The 12,137-nt window shown below is 41.5% G+C and overlaps 14 non-coding genes across 14 annotated transcripts; all 14 read left to right on the plus strand.

Moving 5' to 3' along the window:
* Window positions 1-1,745: 1,745 nt before the first annotated feature.
* Window positions 1,746-1,817, plus strand: TRNAG-UCC (transfer RNA glycine (anticodon UCC)). The gene has a single exon. It is a non-coding gene; the product is annotated as a tRNA-Gly (tRNA).
* A 164-nt stretch (window positions 1,818-1,981) lies between these two features.
* On the plus strand, window positions 1,982-2,067 carry TRNAY-GUA (transfer RNA tyrosine (anticodon GUA)). Its single transcript is given in 2 exon segments — window positions 1,982-2,018; window positions 2,032-2,067. It is a non-coding gene; the product is annotated as a tRNA-Tyr (tRNA).
* Window positions 2,068-2,368: 301 nt separating this feature from the next.
* TRNAE-UUC (transfer RNA glutamic acid (anticodon UUC)) lies at window positions 2,369-2,440 on the plus strand. Its single transcript has one exon. It is a non-coding gene; the product is annotated as a tRNA-Glu (tRNA).
* Window positions 2,441-4,275: 1,835 nt separating this feature from the next.
* On the plus strand, window positions 4,276-4,347 carry TRNAG-UCC (transfer RNA glycine (anticodon UCC)). The gene has a single exon. It is a non-coding gene; the product is annotated as a tRNA-Gly (tRNA).
* A 164-nt stretch (window positions 4,348-4,511) lies between these two features.
* TRNAY-GUA (transfer RNA tyrosine (anticodon GUA)) lies at window positions 4,512-4,597 on the plus strand. Its single transcript is given in 2 exon segments — window positions 4,512-4,548; window positions 4,562-4,597. It is a non-coding gene; the product is annotated as a tRNA-Tyr (tRNA).
* Window positions 4,598-4,900: 303 nt separating this feature from the next.
* On the plus strand, window positions 4,901-4,972 carry TRNAE-UUC (transfer RNA glutamic acid (anticodon UUC)). Its single transcript has one exon. It is a non-coding gene; the product is annotated as a tRNA-Glu (tRNA).
* A 1,835-nt stretch (window positions 4,973-6,807) lies between these two features.
* Window positions 6,808-6,879, plus strand: TRNAG-UCC (transfer RNA glycine (anticodon UCC)). Its single transcript has one exon. It is a non-coding gene; the product is annotated as a tRNA-Gly (tRNA).
* A 164-nt stretch (window positions 6,880-7,043) lies between these two features.
* On the plus strand, window positions 7,044-7,129 carry TRNAY-GUA (transfer RNA tyrosine (anticodon GUA)). Its single transcript is given in 2 exon segments — window positions 7,044-7,080; window positions 7,094-7,129. It is a non-coding gene; the product is annotated as a tRNA-Tyr (tRNA).
* A 177-nt stretch (window positions 7,130-7,306) lies between these two features.
* Window positions 7,307-7,378, plus strand: TRNAE-UUC (transfer RNA glutamic acid (anticodon UUC)). The gene has a single exon. It is a non-coding gene; the product is annotated as a tRNA-Glu (tRNA).
* Window positions 7,379-9,213: 1,835 nt separating this feature from the next.
* On the plus strand, window positions 9,214-9,285 carry TRNAG-UCC (transfer RNA glycine (anticodon UCC)). The gene has a single exon. It is a non-coding gene; the product is annotated as a tRNA-Gly (tRNA).
* A 164-nt stretch (window positions 9,286-9,449) lies between these two features.
* On the plus strand, window positions 9,450-9,535 carry TRNAY-GUA (transfer RNA tyrosine (anticodon GUA)). The gene is given in 2 exon segments: window positions 9,450-9,486; window positions 9,500-9,535. It is a non-coding gene; the product is annotated as a tRNA-Tyr (tRNA).
* A 303-nt stretch (window positions 9,536-9,838) lies between these two features.
* TRNAE-UUC (transfer RNA glutamic acid (anticodon UUC)) lies at window positions 9,839-9,910 on the plus strand. The gene has a single exon. It is a non-coding gene; the product is annotated as a tRNA-Glu (tRNA).
* Window positions 9,911-11,745: 1,835 nt separating this feature from the next.
* Window positions 11,746-11,817, plus strand: TRNAG-UCC (transfer RNA glycine (anticodon UCC)). The gene has a single exon. It is a non-coding gene; the product is annotated as a tRNA-Gly (tRNA).
* A 164-nt stretch (window positions 11,818-11,981) lies between these two features.
* Window positions 11,982-12,067, plus strand: TRNAY-GUA (transfer RNA tyrosine (anticodon GUA)). Its single transcript is given in 2 exon segments — window positions 11,982-12,018; window positions 12,032-12,067. It is a non-coding gene; the product is annotated as a tRNA-Tyr (tRNA).
* The last annotated feature ends 70 nt before the right edge of the window (window positions 12,068-12,137 follow it).

Below are 12,137 nucleotides of genomic sequence, written 5' to 3' on the forward strand. Positions count from 1 at the left end.
CACCTTACCTGAATATCCACCTCAAAATACTGGGCCAGATTCCTTACCTCTTTGGGCTGGTCAAGGAACATCAGAAAGGGGAGAAATAGATAAGAGAGATTATATAAAATGCAACAGGAGGAAAGATAATGAAAATGGAGAGATTAAAGAAAAGGAGGATAGATTAAAGAAAATGGGAGAGGAAGTGACAAAAGGTAGCGGTAAAGAAAAAGTGGACAAACAGGGAGAGGTAAAGAGAAAGGGTTGGGAGATAAAGAGAACAAAGATAGATGAAGAGGAAAAGGGAGACATAATGCCAATGTCTGTCTAGGGAGATGGTCGACTATGTGCTTGATTTTATACACCTGTTAGCAATGGATGTGGCTGAAATACCTAAACTCAATAATTAGGAGGGGTGTCCACATCCTTTCATAAAGTGTATATGTTTTATATGTAATATGTATAATTTATCCCTTCAGAAAATTCTATTTATGTAAAAGAAACTGTCACTGCGGGAAAAGTGAATAACACAGGACAAACTTATGGTAAAACCTGATCATACTGCTCTTGTTCTCAGGGCAGCCCCATCACCATGAGATGGGCATAAAGGGATCAAGTATTATATCTTCTATATCTGATGATTGCTGGAGGCAGGGTGGAATTCCTGAAACTGCCAGTGCTGCTTAGTTATCCCCAGTCTGGCCACCGACAACTTACAGGTAACTATCCGTACGAATCACAAAACAGCTGTAATTATAACAACATTACATTATATGTATAGATTTGATAGCACCACAATATACTGACCAGGTATTTCATTTTATAGTTAGAGTGAGTTCTGCATCAGGTTCAAACATATCATGGAAAAATCATCTCAACATCCAAATTGCAAACAAGAAAAACAAAGGAATACACTAAAGCAACAAAGCAAAAAGTATGTGAAGCACCAGTCATTTACCTGAAAGAAAGACATCAGTAGATTGACCACCATTTTCTTGACTAGGCCAAGACCTAGGGCAACAGCACCACCTTCTGGTACAAAACTGAGGAGCAGATTGCCCTCTTTGGTGATGAAGTCATCGGTTCTGTATGTTAAATGGGAATAATGAAAAGAAGCGTTTCGACCCAGTTTCGAACCGTGGACCTTTCTCACGTGAGGCAAACGCTCTAACCGCTACGCTAAAGAAGCTTAAGTGTAGAAAGAAGCCAGGCCAGAGCACAGGATCTGACCAAGGCAGAAGATGACAATTTTTAACATTTCCTGAAATTCGGCCAGATTTCTAAATGTTCTGATGAAACATTCCATATTCCACATAAAAATAAATTCTGCTAAAGGCTGCAAAATGACACAATAACATCTACATATGCAGAACTCCTAAAACCACCCATGTAGCAGATCTATCGGGCTCTGTGAAAACTGGTTCCACACTTCTTTTACCTTCGTTGTATATCAGACTGGATCTAACTCACATTATCTTAAAACTCAAGGGTCTCAAAACCCAGCCTTTCCCAGGACATCATCAGCAGGGTTCATTTTTATGAAATTAAAGAAAACGTTACGCAACCTCCATAGAGAGTGAGCATCCTCTGAGTGCTGCTGAGTCTGAGCGCCGGGATATGACATCATTTCCCACAAACAAAAAATGGCTTTGGAAAAAAACGGGAGGAAAATGGTTTTTTTTCTCATGTTTTTTGGGGGGTTTTTTTTCGTTTTTTTTTTTACGCAGACATTCCCATCTCTGGTTTAAAGTCTATCTCTCTGCCCAGCGTTGGTGGTATAGTGGTGAGCATAGCTGCCTTCCAAGCAGTTGACCCGGGTTCGATTCCCCGCCAACGCAGCGTTTATTTTTTTTTTTACACATCCGAGTCTATTCAGTAAGTTTCAAGCCGTTTGCAATGTTAACCCTTCAACTTGCTGTAGCTTGTAACACAATGCATACCATGTTGGTGAGGGAGGGGCTGCTCCAGGTACAGTCAGCATGGACAGCGCACCAAATCATGACCTTCGATAGCTCAGCTGGTAGAGCGGAGGACTGTAGAAAACAATCAGACATCCTTAGGTCGCTGGTTCGATTCCGGCTCGAAGGAATGCTCTTTATTTTTGTGAGACGGGAAAAAAAATGGTAGGTTGATCCTACAGAGTGAAGTGGACTTTAGGTGCGAATTCCGTGGTCAGCAAAAGGACCACTTTATCTGGGAAGATCCAAAGAAACTATAACTCTGACGCATCTCACAAAGATCATTGGAACAGGAACTCATCAACTGCAGCCGCGGACTGACAGGCATTACAACTGTATTTTAAAATAAAAAGGTTCACCTCCTATAGGATCTGTGGATGCTCCGTCACATACACAATCCCATGTGGTGTGCGCAGGGGTGTAGACATGTATCCCATATGGTCTAGCGGTTAGGATTCCTGGTTTTCACCCAGGCGGCCCGGGTTCGACTCCCGGTATGGGAAGCTGGTTTTTATTGGAACCCCATGTTGCTATCCATTTGCTAGTTGGTCAAATCAAATAGCATTAATCATATTCCCCAACATCTAAAGCGCTCACCTTACCTGAATATCCACCTCAAAATACTGGGCCAGATTCCTTACCTCTTTGGGCTGGTCAAGGAACATCAGAAAGGGGAGAAATAGATAAGAGAGATTATATAAAATGCAACAGGAGGAAAGATAATGAAAATGGAGAGATTAAAGAAAAGGAGGATAGATTAAAGAAAATGGGAGAGGAAGTGACAAAAGGTAGCGGTAAAGAAAAAGTGGACAAACAGGGAGAGGTAAAGAGAAAGGGTTGGGAGATAAAGAGAACAAAGATAGATGAAGAGGAAAAGGGAGACATAATGCCAATGTCTGTCTAGGGAGATGGTCGACTATGTGCTTGATTTTATACACCTGTTAGCAATGGATGTGGCTGAAATACCTAAACTCAATAATTAGGAGGGGTGTCCACATCCTTTCATAAAGTGTATATGTTTTATATGTAATATGTATAATTTATCCCTTCAGAAAATTCTATTTATGTAAAAGAAACTGTCACTGCGGGAAAAGTGAATAACACAGGACAAACTTATGATAAAACCTGATCATACTGCTCTTGTTCTCAGGGCAGCCCCATCACCATGAGATGGGCATAAAGGGATCAAGTATTATATCTTCTATATCTGATGATTGCTGGAGGCAGGGTGGAATTCCTGAAACTGCCAGTGCTGCTTAGTTATCCCCAGTCTGGCCACCGACAACTTACAGGTAACTATCCGTACGAATCACAAAACAGCTGTAATTATAACAACATTACATTATATGTATAGATTTGATAGCACCACAATATACTGACCAGGTATTTCATTTTATAGTTAGAGTGAGTTCTGCATCAGGTTCAAACATATCATGGAAAAATCATCTCAACATCCAAATTGCAAACAAGAAAAACAAAGGAATACACTAAAGCAACAAAGCAAAAAGTATGTGAAGCACCAGTCATTTACCTGAAAGAAAGACATCAGTAGATTGACCACCATTTTCTTGACTAGGCCAAGACCTAGGGCAACAGCACCACCTTCTGGTACAAAACTGAGGAGCAGATTGCCCTCTTTGGTGATGAAGTCATCGGTTCTGTATGTTAAATGGGAATAATGAAAAGAAGCGTTTCTACCCAGTTTCGAACCGGGGACCTTTCTCACGTGAGGCAAACGCTCTAACCGCTACGCTAAAGAAGCTTAAGTGTAGAAAGAAGCCAGGCCAGAGCACAGGATCTGACCAAGGCAGAAGATGACAATTTTTAACATTTCCTGAAATTCGGCCAGATTTCTAAATGTTCTGATGAAACATTCCATATTCCACATAAAAATAAATTCTGCTAAAGGCTGCAAAATGACACAATAACATCTACATATGCAGAACTCCTAAAACCACCCATGTAGCAGATCTATCGGGCTCTGTGAAAACTGGTTCCACACTTCTTTTACCTTCGTTGTATATCAGACTGGATCTAACTCACATTATCTTAAAACTCAAGGGTCTCAAAACCCAGCCTTTCCCAGGACATCATCAGCAGGGTTCATTTTTATGAAATTAAAGAAAACGTTACGCAACCTCCATAGAGAGTGAGCATCCTCTGAGTGCTGCTGAGTCTGAGCGCCGGGATATGACATCATTTCCCACAAACAAAAAATGGCTTTGGAAAAAAGCGGGAGGAAAATGGTTTTTTTTCTCATGTTTTTTGGGGGGTTTTTTTTCGTTTTTTTTTTCCGCAGACCTTCCCATCTCTGGTTTAAAGCCTATCTCTCTGTCCAGCGTTGGTGGTATAGTGGTGAGCATAGCTGCCTTCCAAGCAGTTGACCCGGGTTCGATTCCCGGCCAACGCAGCGTTTATTTTTTTTTTTACACATCCGAGTCTATTCAGTAAGTTTCAAGCCGTTTGCAATGTTAACCCTTCAACTTGCTGTAGCTTGTAACACAATGCATACCATGTTGGTGAGGGAGGGGCTGCTACAGGTACAGTCAGCATGGACAGCGCGCCAAATCATGACATTCGATAGCTCAGCTGGTAGAGCGGAGGACTGTAGAAAACAATCAGACATCCTTAGGTCGCTGGTTCGATTCCGGCTCGAAGGAATGCTCTTTATTTTTGTGAGACGGGAAAAAAAATGGTAGGTTGATCCTACAGAGTGAAGAGTGGACTTTAGGTGCGAATTCCGTGGTCAGCAAAAGGACCACTTTATCTGGGAAGATCCAAAGAAACTATAACTCTGACGCATCTCACAAAGATCATTGGAACAGGAACTCATCAACTGCAGCCGCGGACTGACAGGCATTACAACTGTATTTTAAAATAAAAAGGTTCACCTCCTATAGGATCTGTGGATGCTCCGTCACATACACAATCCCATGTGGTGTGCGCAGGGGTGTAGACATGTATCCCATATGGTCTAGCGGTTAGGATTCCTGGTTTTCACCCAGGCGGCCCGGGTTCGACTCCCGGTATGGGAAGCTGGTTTTTATTGGAACCCCATGTTGCTATCCATTTGCTAGTTGGTCAAATCAAATAGCATTAATCATATTCCCCAACATCTAAAGCGCTCACCTTACCTGAATATCCACCTCAAAATACTGGGCCAGATTCCTTACCTCTTTGGGCTGGTCAAGGAACATCAGAAAGGGGAGAAATAGATAAGAGAGATTATATAAAATGCAACAGGAGGAAAGATAATGAAAATGGAGAGATTAAAGAAAAGGAGGATAGATTAAAGAAAATGGGAGAGGAAGTGACAAAAGGTAGCGGTAAAGAAAAAGTGGACAAACAGGGAGAGGTAAAGAGAAAGGGTTGGGAGATAAAGAGAACAAAGATAGATGAAGAGGAAAAGGGAGACATAATGCCAATGTCTGTCTAGGGAGATGGTCGACTATGTGCTTGATTTTATACACCTGTTAGCAATGGATGTGGCTGAAATACCTAAACTCAATAATTAGGAGGGGTGTCCACATCCTTTCATAAAGTGTATATGTTTTATATGTAATATGTATAATTTATCCCTTCAGAAAATTCTATTTATGTAAAAGAAACTGTCACTGCGGGAAAAGTGAATAACACAGGACAAACTTATGATAAAACCTGATCATACTGCTCTTGTTCTCAGGGCAGCCCCATCACCATGAGATGGGCATAAAGGGATCAAGTATTATATCTTCTATATCTGATGATTGCTGGAGGCAGGGTGGAATTCCTGAAACTGCCAGTGCTGCTTAGTTATCCCCAGTCTGGCCACCGACAACTTACAGGTAACTATCCGTACGAATCACAAAACAGCTGTAATTATAACAACATTACATTATATGTATAGATTTGATAGCACCACAATATACTGACCAGGTATTTCATTTTATAGTTAGAGTGAGTTCTGCATCAGGTTCAAACATATCATGGAAAAATCATCTCAACATCCAAATTGCAAACAAGAAAAACAAAGGAATACACTAAAGCAACAAAGCAAAAAGTATGTGAAGCACCAGTCATTTACCTGAAAGAAAGACATCAGTAGATTGACCACCATTTTCTTGACTAGGCCAAGACCTAGGGCAACAGCACCACCTTCTGGTACAAAACTGAGGAGCAGATTGCCCTCTTTGGTGATGAAGTCATCGGTTCTGTATGTTAAATGGGAATAATGAAAAGAAGCGTTTCTACCCAGTTTCGAACCGGGGACCTTTCTCACGTGAGGCAAACGCTCTAACCGCTACGCTAAAGAAGCTTAAGTGTAGAAAGAAGCCAGGCCAGAGCACAGGATCTGACCAAGGCAGAAGATGACAATTTTTAACATTTCCTGAAATTCGGCCAGATTTCTAAATGTTCTGATGAAACATTCCATATTCCACATAAAAATAAATTCTGCTAAAGGCTGCAAAATGACACAATAACATCTACATATGCAGAACTCCTAAAACCACCCATGTAGCAGATCTATCGGGCTCTGTGAAAACTGGTTCCACACTTCTTTTACCTTCGTTGTATATCAGACTGGATCTAACTCACATTATCTTAAAACTCAAGGGTCTCAAAACCCAGCCTTTCCCAGGACATCATCAGCAGGGTTCATTTTTATGAAATTAAAGAAAACGTTACGCAACCTCCATAGAGAGTGAGCATCCTCTGAGTGCTGCTGAGTCTGAGCGCCGGGATATGACATCATTTCCCACAAACAAAAAATGGCTTTGGAAAAAAACGGGAGGAAAATGGTTTTTTTTCTCATGTTTTTTTGGGGGATTTTTTTCGTTTTTTTTTTTCGCAGACCTTCCCATCTCTGGTTAAAAGCCTATCTCTCTGTCCAGCGTTGGTGGTATAGTGGTGAGCATAGCTGCCTTCCAAGCAGTTGACACGGGTTCGATTCCCGGCCAACGCAGCGTTTATTTTTTTTTTTACACATCCGAGTCTATTCAGTAAGTTTCAAGCCGTTTGCAATGTTAACCCTTCAACTTGCTGTAGCTTGTAACACAATGCATACCATGTTGGTGAGGGAGGGGCTGCTCCAGGTACAGTCAGCATGGACAGCGCACCAAATCATGACCTTCGATAGCTCAGCTGGTAGAGCGGAGGACTGTAGAAAACGATCAGACATCCTTAGGTCGCTGGTTCGATTCCGGCTCGAAGGAATGCTCTTTATTTTTGTGAGACGGGAAAAAAAATGGTAGGTTCCCACCTAAAGTCCACCTAAAGTCCACACTCTTACAACTGTATTTTAAAATAAAAAGGTTCACCTCCTATAGGATCTGTGGATGCTCCGTCACATACACAATCCCATGTGGTGTGCGCAGGGGTGTAGACATGTATCCCATATGGTCTAGCGGTTAATATTCCTGGTTTTCACCCAGGCGGCCCGGGTTCGACTCCCGGTATGGGAAGCTAGTTTTTATTGGAACCCCATGTTGCTATCCATTTGCTAGTTGGTCAAATCAAATAGCATTCATCATATTCCCCAACATCTAAAGCGCTCACCTTACCTGAATATCCACCTCAAAATACTGGGCCAGATTCCTTACCTCTTTGGGCTGGTCAAGGAACATCAGAAAGGAGAGAAATAGATAAGAGAGATTATATAAAATACAACAGGAGGAAAGATAATGAAAATGGAGAGATTAAAGAAAAGGAGGATAGATTAAAGAAAATGGGAGAGGAAGTGACAAAAGGTAGCGGTAAAGAAAAAGTGGACAAACAGGGAGAGGTAAAGAGAAAGGGTTGGGAGATAAAGAGAACAAAGATAGATGAAGAGGAAAAGGGAGACATAATGCCAATGTCTGTCTAGGGAGATGGTCGACTATGTGCTTGATTTTATACACCTGTTAGCAATGGATGTGGCTGAAATACCTAAACTCAATAATTAGGAGGGGTGTCCACATCCTTTCATAAAGTGTATATGTTTTATATGTAATATGTATAATTTATCCCTTCAGAAAATTCTATTTATGTAAAAGAAACTGTCACTGCGGGAAAAGTGAATAACACAGGACAAACTTATGATAAAACCTGATCATACTGCTCTTGTTCTCAGGGCAGCCCCATCACCATGAGATGGGCATAAAGGGATCAAGTATTATATCTTCTATATCTGATGATTGCTGGAGGCAGGGTGGAATTCCTGAAACTGCCAGTGCTGCTTAGTTATCCCCAGTCTGGCCACCGACAACTTACAGGTAACTATCCGTACGAATCACAAAACAGCTGTAATTATAACAACATTACATTATATGTATAGATTTGATAGCACCACAATATACTGACCAGGTATTTCATTTTATAGTTAGAGTGAGTTCTGCATCAGGTTCAAACATATCATGGAAAAATCATCTCAACATCCAAATTGCAAACAAGAAAAACAAAGGAATACACTAAAGCAACAAAGCAAAAAGTATGTGAAGCACCAGTCATTTACCTGAAAGAAAGACATCAGTAGATTGACCACCATTTTCTTGACTAGGCCAAGACCTAGGGCAACAGCACCACCTTCTGGTACAAAACTGAGGAGCAGATTGCCCTCTTTGGTGATGAAGTCATCGGTTCTGTATGTTAAATGGGAATAATGAAAAGAAGCGTTTCTACCCAGTTTCGAACCGGGGACCTTTCTCACGTGAGGCAAACGCTCTAACCGCTACGCTAAAGAAGCTTAAGTGTAGAAAGAAGCCAGGCCAGAGCACAGGATCTGACCAAGGCAGAAGATGACAATTTTTAACATTTCCTGAAATTCGGCCAGATTTCTAAATGTTCTGATGAAACATTCCATATTCCACATAAAAATAAATTCTGCTAAAGGCTGCAAAATGACACAATAACATCTACATATGCAGAACTCCTAAAACCACCCATGTAGCAGATCTATCGGGCTCTGTGAAAACTGGTTCCACACTTCTTTTACCTTCGTTGTATATCAGACTGGATCTAACTCACATTATCTTAAAACTCAAGGGTCTCAAAACCCAGCCTTTCCCAGGACATCATCAGCAGGGTTCATTTTTATGAAATTAAAGAAAACGTTACGCAACCTCCATAGAGAGTGAGCATCCTCTGAGTGCTGCTGAGTCTGAGCGCCGGGATATGACATCATTTCCCACAAACAAAAAATGGCTTTGGAAAAAAGCGGGAGGAAAATGGTTTTTTTTCTCATGTTTTTTGGGGGGTTTTTTTTCGTTTTTTTTTTCCGCAGACCTTCCCATCTCTGGTTTAAAGCCTATCTCTCTGTCCAGCGTTGGTGGTATAGTGGTGAGCATAGCTGCCTTCCAAGCAGTTGACCCGGGTTCGATTCCCGGCCAACGCAGCGTTTATTTTTTTTTTTACACATCCGAGTCTATTCAGTAAGTTTCAAGCCGTTTGCAATGTTAACCCTTCAACTTGCTGTAGCTTGTAACACAATGCATACCATGTTGGTGAGGGAGGGGCTGCTACAGGTACAGTCAGCATGGACAGCGCGCCAAATCATGACATTCGATAGCTCAGCTGGTAGAGCGGAGGACTGTAGAAAACAATCAGACATCCTTAGGTCGCTGGTTCGATTCCGGCTCGAAGGAATGCTCTTTATTTTTGTGAGACGGGAAAAAAAATGGTAGGTTGATCCTACAGAGTGAAGAGTGGACTTTAGGTGCGAATTCCGTGGTCAGCAAAAGGACCACTTTATCTGGGAAGATCCAAAGAAACTATAACTCTGACGCATCTCACAAAGATCATTGGAACAGGAACTCATCAACTGCAGCCGCGGACTGACAGGCATTACAACTGTATTTTAAAATAAAAAGGTTCACCTCCTATAGGATCTGTGGATGCTCCGTCACATACACAATCCCATGTGGTGTGCGCAGGGGTGTAGACATGTATCCCATATGGTCTAGCGGTTAGGATTCCTGGTTTTCACCCAGGCGGCCCGGGTTCGACTCCCGGTATGGGAAGCTGGTTTTTATTGGAACCCCATGTTGCTATCCATTTGCTAGTTGGTCAAATCAAATAGCATTAATCATATTCCCCAACATCTAAAGCGCTCACCTTACCTGAATATCCACCTCAAAATACTGGGCCAGATTCCTTACCTCTTTGGGCTGGTCAAGGAACATCAGAAAGGGGAGAAATAGATAAGAGAGATTATATAAAATGCAACAGGAGGAAAGATAATGAAAATGGAGAGATTAAAGAAAAGGAGGATAGATTAAAGAAAATGGGAGAGGAAGTGACAAAAGGTAGCGGTAAAGAAAAAGTGGACAAACAGGGAGAGGTAAAGAGAAAGGGTTGGGAGATAAAGAGAACAAAGATAGATGAAGAGGAAAAGGGAGACATAATGCCAATGTCTGTCTAGGGAGATGGTCGACTATGTGCTTGATTTTATACACCTGTTAGCAATGGATGTGGCTGAAATACCTAAACTCAATAATTAGGAGGGGTGTCCACATCCTTTCATAAAGTGTATATGTTTTATATGTAATATGTATAATTTATCCCTTCAGAAAATTCTATTTATGTAAAAGAAACTGTCACTGCGGGAAAAGTGAATAACACAGGACAAACTTATGATAAAACCTGATCATACTGCTCTTGTTCTCAGGGCAGCCCCATCACCATGAGATGGGCATAAAGGGATCAAGTATTATATCTTCTATATCTGATGATTGCTGGAGGCAGGGTGGAATTCCTGAAACTGCCAGTGCTGCTTAGTTATCCCCAGTCTGGCCACCGACAACTTACAGGTAACTATCCGTACGAATCACAAAACAGCTGTAATTATAACAACATTACATTATATGTATAGATTTGATAGCACCACAATATACTGACCAGGTATTTCATTTTATAGTTAGAGTGAGTTCTGCATCAGGTTCAAACATATCATGGAAAAATCATCTCAACATCCAAATTGCAAACAAGAAAAACAAAGGAATACACTAAAGCAACAAAGCAAAAAGTATGTGAAGCACCAGTCATTTACCTGAAAGAAAGACATCAGTAGATTGACCACCATTTTCTTGACTAGGCCAAGACCTAGGGCAACAGCACCACCTTCTGGTACAAAACTGAGGAGCAGATTGCCCTCTTTGGTGATGAAGTCATCGGTTCTGTATGTTAAATGGGAATAATGAAAAGAAGCGTTTCTACCCAGTTTCGAACCGGGGACCTTTCTCACGTGAGGCAAACGCTCTAACCGCTACGCTAAAGAAGCTTAAGTGTAGAAAGAAGCCAGGCCAGAGCACAGGATCTGACCAAGGCAGAAGATGACAATTTTTAACATTTCCTGAAATTCGGCCAGATTTCTAAATGTTCTGATGAAACATTCCATATTCCACATAAAAATAAATTCTGCTAAAGGCTGCAAAATGACACAATAACATCTACATATGCAGAACTCCTAAAACCACCCATGTAGCAGATCTATCGGGCTCTGTGAAAACTGGTTCCACACTTCTTTTACCTTCGTTGTATATCAGACTGGATCTAACTCACATTATCTTAAAACTCAAGGGTCTCAAAACCCAGCCTTTCCCAGGACATCATCAGCAGGGTTCATTTTTATGAAATTAAAGAAAACGTTACGCAACCTCCATAGAGAGTGAGCATCCTCTGAGTGCTGCTGAGTCTGAGCGCCGGGATATGACATCATTTCCCACAAACAAAAAATGGCTTTGGAAAAAAACGGGAGGAAAATGGTTTTTTTTCTCATGTTTTTTTGGGGGATTTTTTTCGTTTTTTTTTTTCGCAGACCTTCCCATCTCTGGTTAAAAGCCTATCTCTCTGTCCAGCGTTGGTGGTATAGTGGTGAGCATAGCTGCCTTCCAAGCAGTTGACACGGGTTCGATTCCCGGCCAACGCAGCGTTTATTTTTTTTTTTACACATCCGAGTCTATTCAGTAAGTTTCAAGCCGTTTGCAATGTTAACCCTTCAACTTGCTGTAGCTTGTAACACAATGCATACCATGTTGGTGAGGGAGGGGCTGCTCCAGGTACAGTCAGCATGGACAGCGCACCAAATCATGACCTTCGATAGCTCAGCTGGTAGAGCGGAGGACTGTAGAAAACGATCAGACATCCTTAGGTCGCTGGTTCGATTCCGGCTCGAAGGAATGCTCTTTATTTTTGTGAGACGGGAAAAAAAATGGTAGGTTCCCACCTAAAGTCCACCTAAAGTCCACA

This window comes from Spea bombifrons, chromosome 3, assembly GCF_027358695.1.
Source record: "Spea bombifrons isolate aSpeBom1 chromosome 3, aSpeBom1.2.pri, whole genome shotgun sequence".
NCBI classification, from domain to species: Eukaryota; Metazoa; Chordata; class Amphibia; order Anura; family Pelobatidae; genus Spea; species Spea bombifrons.